This window comes from Sminthopsis crassicaudata, chromosome 4 (genome assembly GCF_048593235.1).
Source record: "Sminthopsis crassicaudata isolate SCR6 chromosome 4, ASM4859323v1, whole genome shotgun sequence".
NCBI lineage: Eukaryota > Metazoa > Chordata > Mammalia > Dasyuromorphia > Dasyuridae > Sminthopsis > Sminthopsis crassicaudata.
In genome coordinates, this window is record NC_133620.1 from 380,758,613 (window position 1) to 380,766,297 (window position 7,685).

A 7,685-nucleotide genomic window follows, 5' to 3' on the forward strand; every position below is an offset into this window, starting at 1 on the left:
ATTTCAGAGCTGGAAGGGACTTTTGGGATCAGATAAATTGACCTAATTTACAAATGAGGAAATTGATACCAACCTAGATTTTAGTAGATTTTACCCACCCACCATCAGAATTTTTGTCCTCCTATTTTCAGTACCCAGCCCACAATATCCCTCTTGACCCCTAATCTTATCCTTATTAGAAAGCATCTAAACTTGTTCAGTAGACCTGCTTCCCAGCTTGAAGAGTTCATAGAGTATCCACTTCTCCACATTTGCCAAAAGTGAGATGGGAGATTTCTGGTTATGAACTCTCTTTACAATTATCGATTCCAGGGGAGTGTGTGTGTGTGTGTGTGTGTGTGTGTGTGTGTGTGTGTGTGTGTGTGTAGGGGGGTGATTCAATTCCAAGAGCGAAAGTGAGACTGATTTTGCTGGGACAGAGGATGATAAAAGAAAGCATTTAATAGAGGATTACAATACCAAAAATTTATAATACTGTGTATAACTTGGAAAGGTTGTTAATTTTGAATTTTTAAAGAAAATACTGTTCCTTTTTAGCTGTTACGGTATTCCAGAAAAACCTCTGATTTTCTGGGATTGTTTTATTTTTATTTTTATTTTGTGACAAGATACATCTACTATAGATATATTCTCTTCTTTCAACTGTCTTCCCTTTCCTTTTTTTCTTTAAGCCATAAACTTAGAATCTTCCTTTTGCTGCTACTTTCCTTCTAGTTAATTGGTTCTTCCTAGCTAATTAGTACTTATCTGCCTGTGACACCAGAGGATGAAAACTAATTAGAGACGCCTAGGTATTCAGCCTTAAACACCTGGCTTCCCTTGATATCAGAGAGTGAGTCAGTTGAGTCAGATAAGCCCAGACAGTCTGGGCTGGTAGATATGGAGGGTGCCCCTTGCTGGATCATCATTCCTCTTCCCTTGAAAGTTATTGCACCCAAATGATCCATCCATTCCAGAAAGCAATTTAGAAAACTATACCTAATAGGGCTATCAAACTCTGCACACTCTTTGATCCAGTAGTCTCACTACTGGGTTTGTATCCCAAAGAGATAATAAAAAAAGGGGAAAGGACCCATATGTACAAGGTGTTTGTAGCAGCTCTTATTGTAGTGGCAAGGAACTGCAAATTGAGTGGGGAGAGGCTGAATAAATTATGGTATAGGAATGTAATGGAAAATTATATGAATGGAATAATATATGAATATTATGGTTCTACAAGAAATGATGAGTAGGCTGATTTCAGAAAAGCCTGGAAAGACCTACATGAAGTTATACTGAGTGAAGTGAGCAGAACCAGGAGAATACTAACAATATTATGCGATGATCAACTAAGATGGATGGCTCTTCTCAGAAATGCAGTGATTCAAGACTATTCCAACAAACTTAAAATGGAAAATGCCATCTTCATCCAAAGAGAGAACTATAGAGACTGAATATGGATCAAAACATAGTACTTTCACCTTTTTGTTTGTTTGTTTTCTTTCTTATGGATTTTTTCCCCTTTTGGTCTGATTTTTCTTGTACAACATGACAAATATGGAAAAATGTTTAAAAGGATCACACATATTTAACCTATAACAGATTGCTTGTTGTCTTGGGGAGGGGGGAAGATAAGGGACATAGAGAGAAACATTTAGAACACAATTTTTTTTAACACAAAATTTTGCAAAAATGAATGTTGAAAGCTATCTTTACATGTATTTAGAAAAAATAAAACACTAATGGGAAAAATAAATTTAAAAAGAAAGAAAATAATTGCACCCAAGGCCTGTAACCTGTGATGTAGCCCCCTCCATATGCAAATTGTATTCTTGTCCCTCAAGGAACTATGATCCAACTCTATCCTTATCACCTCTTTAATCCCCTTCCACCTCCTTGTTCCTTTGGATCATAGGATAATAAAATCATAGCTCCAGAGATGCAGAGGTCCTCAAAAGTTATCTGGTTTAGTCCTTGTATTTTATAGATGGGAAAACTGAGGTCTAGGGCTAGAATTCACACACTACCAATCTTACAGAATTGCTATGAGAAAAGTGCTTTGCAACTTTAACCTGCTACACAAATGTGAGTAATAACTGATAAATAACATTGAAACTATATTAAACCACATCAAACTAAAATTACTTGTGGTATTTGTTATGGAGAAATCTTAATCCTTCTGCCATAAAAGACATATTAGTTTTTATTGAATCATATTTAGAGTATAGCCCTATGGTTTTATTTCATCTTAGCTGCGGAATGGAGCACTAAGCTAGGATTCAGAGGACTTTTCACCATCATTCATTTGCTAAACAAACATTTCTTTAGTGCCTACTGTGCCAAGCTCTGCCATGTATTAGGCAGTTAAAGATACAAAGCACTCCAGGCCTTACAATTCAACATGTGGATAAGATTCAATCCCAGACAAATATAAAACACAGGATTACTTGACAAATGGAGCATCCTGGAAAGTTACAGCCATTTTCAAGGTGACACCTTCTCTCAGCAGGAGAGGAACAATTTTATACCAGCTAAAAGTATTGTCAGAGTGACAAGGGGCAGGTGGCCATTAGCTTTAAGAGAGATGAACTTGGGATGGAACTACAATTATGTGGACTATTTGAGTCATCTTGGATCCATCATTCTCTTCTTTCCTCCCATTGCAACTTTCAAGTTGAAGATCAGGTCAGGTTACAGGTCTCGGTTTCCTCATCTGCAAGACAAAGCATTTGGATTAGATACTTTCCTAAATCCTATGACGTAAGTGTCTTGGAAATTGCAAAAATAAAATGACATATAAAGCTTCAAATTATCCACATGTGGTTCTGAGCCCTCTTAATGTGTCCTCCAAATGTCTATTTCCAGGTCCATATTACCCAAAGGGCCTATTTCAATCAGTTTGGGTAGGATGCTGGTGTAGTATCCAGGTCAGCACAATGACAATATAGACTTCAGTTTAGTGGTCAGTCTAATACATCTCCTGTACCACACTTTCTTTTGGAGCTTCCCTAACACTGAGCCAGCTCTGCAATGCAAGTGTCAACCTCAATACCAAGGTGAACATCCCTAGAAAGTACACTGCCAAGAGAGTGAACATATAACCGGCATTCAAAGCTTCTCCGTTTGCTGTAATCAATGGTCCTACACATGCAAAGTGAGGTTCTAACTGATGGAAAACCTGTGTTTTCTTGTTGTTTTAGGCCAAAATTAGCACTAGTGGCAGAGAGTTGATCTATACACTTTGCTATATCTCAGTTTCAATAAATGCACAATTATTTGCAAATTAAAATTGTGCACCAACACTCCCTCCCTCCACTTTAGTTTGTCTTGTAGCCTTTCTAAGTTGAAGAATTTTCCATAAATTCTGTAGGTGACTTTGATCCCATAGTCTTCCTCATTGAAACATGGCTGAAAACGTCATGTTAATAAGTGTCTGAAGCCAGATTTGAACTCAAGGAGATGAGTCTTTCTTTATTCCAGGTGTGATGCATTATCCAGTATACCACCTAGCTACTTGGGAAAAAAAAAATGATATTCTGTTGTGACCAACTCTTTGTGACCCTATTTGAGGTTTTCTTGGCAAAAAAAATATTAAAGTGGTTTGCTATATCCTTATCTATTTCATTTTACAGATGAATTAGTTTCTGAGGCTGTATTTGGACTGGAATGTTCTATCCACTGTGACCCTTGACAGCAGGAACTGTCTTATTTTTGTATCTCCGGTGTTAGCATAGTGTTTGGAATATAGAAGTGGCTAATAAATGCTTGTTGATTGATTACTTAGGAGAGTTCAAATATCACTTCACTGACTGTTGAGGATGACATTGTTCCCCTGACCCAATAGAACCCCTTAGCACATTCTCTTTCAAGTCTCTCTTTGTGTTTTAAACTTTCTCGATATCCTCTATCCAGAAGTTGAGGTTCATTGAGGGTTTCAAATGTCAACATAGAACATTTTTTTTTAAATCCCAGATACAATAAGAAGTCTGTAAAACTACAGGAGTCCCAGCTAAGATCAGATTTACCCTGAACTCTCCTGATCTTTGAACTTTTCTGATTGATCCTTCAATTTTCATGGGGGTGTTCCTTCTGAAGTTTGTTCTCTATTCTCTTCCCTATTAGTTCAGTTGTCGACTATCTTCTGTTGGAAGTCCATCTTTGTTCTCAGGTATTATTATACTCCCTTGACTGAGAGAAATGACTCCTGAGATCTACTTTATCCATCAAAAAAAAATAGCTGAGTGATAATTCAGGAACAAATCTTTTCCCCAGTATCTATTTTTCTTTTCTACAAAAATAGTAATTGCTGTACTGGTTAGGGAAAACTAACCTCCCAGCAAGTCTGGACAACCTGGGCTCCCTTAGGTCCTTCTATACATAGTGTCTCCTTTTATTCATGTCTTCATCTTTGGTTCTGAGATGGAACTTTATAACTTGTTTCTTCCTCTTCCCAAATTCTTGAATAGATTCTATCTCCCACCACAAATTACTAAAATCTAAGTCTAATCTCCATTATAATCTTAGATTTTTTTCTTGTAATCAGTGTTGTCCCAAGGATTTTTGTCATATATTAATGTTGGTGAAGTCCATATATTGAAAATATTATGGAGATCTTGGGATTATCTCTAAGTTTCCTGAAAGCATCCATCCAGATTTATTGGTTCTTTTCAACTCTGGGCCCTGCCCATGGTCCCATGTCTAGTCAAGATGTGTAGACTGTTGGATAAGTTCTATATGGTATTAATTCAGATGTGTAGTAATCTTCTGAAAAAATCTGGACAATAGAGATTCATCATCTATTTGGTCTTTCCTATCTATGTGGTTATATAACTCAATTTGCTTGACTGACTACAGAACTCACTTAGGAATTATAAGGTAATAATGAGAAGGACCAGGAAAGGTTAAATTTAATACTTAAAAGTTTATATCTATTTAGATATATAGACATAGATGAGTTCTAGGGGGTTTGCTTGTGAGCACCTTGAGAGCAGGGATCGCTAGTTTTTATGTTTTTATATTAAATATTTATATTTAATTGTTATATTAAATATTTATATATATTAAATATTTATAAAATATTTCATATTTTTTATATTTTATATATAAAAACATATTTTTTCTGTTTTTATATATTGCACTTAGCCCAATGCCTGGCACAGAATAGATACTAAAGAATACTTCTAGTTTTGACTTTCTTTGCCTTTTTGCCCAGGTCACATTGCTACAAGTTAGATCTCTAAGTCCAACTTGGGAATACTATCCATGCTCACTGTGCATACATATTTACTTGCATATAGATACAAACATATGTGAATACATATATATGTTTGCCCATAAAAGCAGTTATATAATTCAAGAAAATCCCCCCCCCCAGAAGTGATTAACCACTAGTGCTCTTTGAGATCCATCAGATTGACTTGGATAGAAATATGAGACATGCATACACATTTTCTCATACTCTTTGTGTGAAACAAAGATACAGATTCTTAGTGGTTTTTCAATGTCTTACACACTGATCAGCTAGAGGAAAAATTTGATCTGATTTTTCTAGGGCATCATGAGAAATGTGGGAATATATTTAGAAGAATAAAAAACATTACCAATCAATATCCAGCAATTGTCTGAAAGTCATTGGAGATGGTGAGATATTGTTGCATAGTATCTTCCATTAAAGATAACAAAAATGCTTTACAGTACTTAATAATTCTTGTAATACTTCTGCTTGATAAACCAGTGGTGACAAATATTTTCTAGGACAAATTTCCAAGCATCAGGGTAGTTGTAAGTTGGAAAGAACTGGAGATTTAGCAAACCTGGATTCTAGTCCTGGACTTTTTCACTTTGTTTTATGACCATGAGTAAGACCCAACTTCTCTGGAACTTAGTTTGCTTATATGTAAAACAAAGAATTGATCTATGTGAGAAATAATTCATTTTGACCCTGACTATATCAAGGAATGAGAAAATAAGAAAGTAAAGCTCAGAGTTGTTACAAAATTATCCACAAAGTCACATAACTGAGTGTGGGTCCTGAGATTCAAATTCAGATTTCTTTCTTGAGTTCAGTCTAATTCTCTTTCCACTATATGACTGGGAGACCTAAGTCTGCTTCATTTGGGTATAGTTGGGAACCTATTCTCAAAGGTTATGTCAGCAGAGGGCAAGCAGATTCTACTATGCTTGAAGTGCATTAATTAGGGTTCTAATGACATACTGCATCTGCTTTCTGAGAAACAACCTGCCTAAGTCTGGAGAAGATTGGCAGTGGCAAATTGCCCACTTAATGATGAATTCTCAGCCCATAGCTATGGCCATGTCATTGTCACTTAGCAAGAACAGACCCATCAGATTAATGCTTAGTACCTAGCACACAGTGGGCAAAACACAAATGATTATTCCCTTCTTCTCAATTCCCATCATCCCCATCTCCTATAGGATTTTGTTCCTTGATCATTCCTTTTCTCTCATATTCATCCCTCCTAACTTACTAGCTCTTTTTCTGCCACATATAAACATGCCTATGGGTTTCCCCAATCCTTAAAAATCTTTTCTTGACCCAGAGATTCTCTCAAGTTATCATTTAATATTTCCTAAGAAGCATCATCTACTCTCATGGCATTGATTTCCTCACTTTCCACCCACCTTCATTCCCATCTTAACTTCTTAGTGTTCCTCTGCAATTGCTCATCTGAAACTGTCTCCAAGGTTACCAATGCTCTCTTAAATGCTAAATGTAATGGCCTTTTCTCATTCCTCATCCTATTTGCCCTCTCTGTAGCTCTTGAAACTGTCAATCATCCTCTCTTCTTGGGCACTTTCTACCCTCCCACATCTCTTCTACAATATGATTTTTAAAGTTCTCTTTCTACCATTCCTTCTCTGCTCTCTTTTGATTCATTGTCTTTCTCCAGTCCATTAAGTGAGAGGATTCCGGAGATTCTATCCTTCTTTATACTTTTTTTTTTTTTGGATGATTTCATCAGATGTCTTTTTCCTCTAGCACCATGGATACAGTTACCATCTTGAAGCAATTCCTGACTCCCTAAATTTTGTACATTCAGTCCTAATCTCTCTCTAAAACTTCAGTCCCCACATTCTCTTCTTACGTAGACTTCTCTACCTAAAATGTTCTGTAGACTTCTAAATTTCAACATATTCAAATTGGGGTACATCATATTTTCTCCAAACTCTATCCTCTTCCAAACTTCCCTATTTTCACTAAATACATCATCATCTTTCTGGTCACTCAAATCCATAAAGTGAGATTCATTATTGACTCTACTTTCTTCCTTATATTTTATCCACTCAGATACTAAATTTTAGTAATTTAATCCCCATAACACTTCTCCACCTCCTCCTCCTCCTCCTCCTTCTTCTTCTTGTTCTTGTTCTTCTTATTCTTGTTCTTCTTTTCTTCTTGTTCTTGTTCTTGTTCTTGTTCTTCTTGTTCTTGTTCTTGTTCTTGTTCTTGTTCTTCTTGTTCTTGTTCTTCTCGTTCTTCTTGTTCTTGTTCTTGTTCTTGTTCTTGTTCTTGTTCTTGTTCTTGTTCTTGTTCTTGTTCTTCTTGTTCTTCTTGTTCTTGTTCTTCTTCTTGTTCTTCTTGTTCTTCTTCTTCTTCTTCTTCTTCTTCTTCTTCTTCTTCTTCTTCTTCTTCTTCTTCTTCTTCTTTCTCTTCTTCTTCTTCTTCTCCCCCTCCTCCTTCTCCT